Genomic DNA, 363 nt, shown 5'->3' with positions numbered 1-363 from the left:
CTGCTTTAGTTTATCAACCTGAAGTTAAAAACAGCAGACACCATTCATACAGCTTTTCAAAACTTTTTAAAATCTAACCCTTTCTCTTTTCTATTTTACCTCATATCTCTCAATCAATCTAGAAAAAAGGTTATTAAAGTGCACTGATATCATATCCCTATCTATACCAAATATGTTCATACTCATACCCATACAAAGAAGCATCATTCACCTACAAAGTGTTCAGCCATCCACACTTTCACTCCTTTTGCCAGCCAATTAAATCAAAGAATCAAACAATCAGAGATCTTGCTGCCCAAGCTCTGTGCCTGGATTAATATACACAACTGTGACTTTTCCCTTTAAGCAACCAAGTGGGAAGCT

At 35.8% G+C, this 363-nt stretch overlaps 1 protein-coding gene across 1 annotated transcript in view; it reads right to left on the bottom strand.

Moving 5' to 3' along the window:
• The window catches only part of LOC119586098 (casein kinase I), a 25,312-nt gene that overhangs the window by 9,080 nt on the left and 15,869 nt on the right, over positions 1-363 (bottom strand). The window lies entirely within an intron of this gene.

This window comes from Penaeus monodon, chromosome 21 (assembly GCF_015228065.2).
Source record: "Penaeus monodon isolate SGIC_2016 chromosome 21, NSTDA_Pmon_1, whole genome shotgun sequence".
In the NCBI taxonomy this organism is placed as follows: Eukaryota; Metazoa; Arthropoda; class Malacostraca; order Decapoda; family Penaeidae; genus Penaeus; species Penaeus monodon.
Note: the sequence above shows the minus strand (reverse complement) of the source record. Positions and strands in the feature narration are given on the sequence as shown.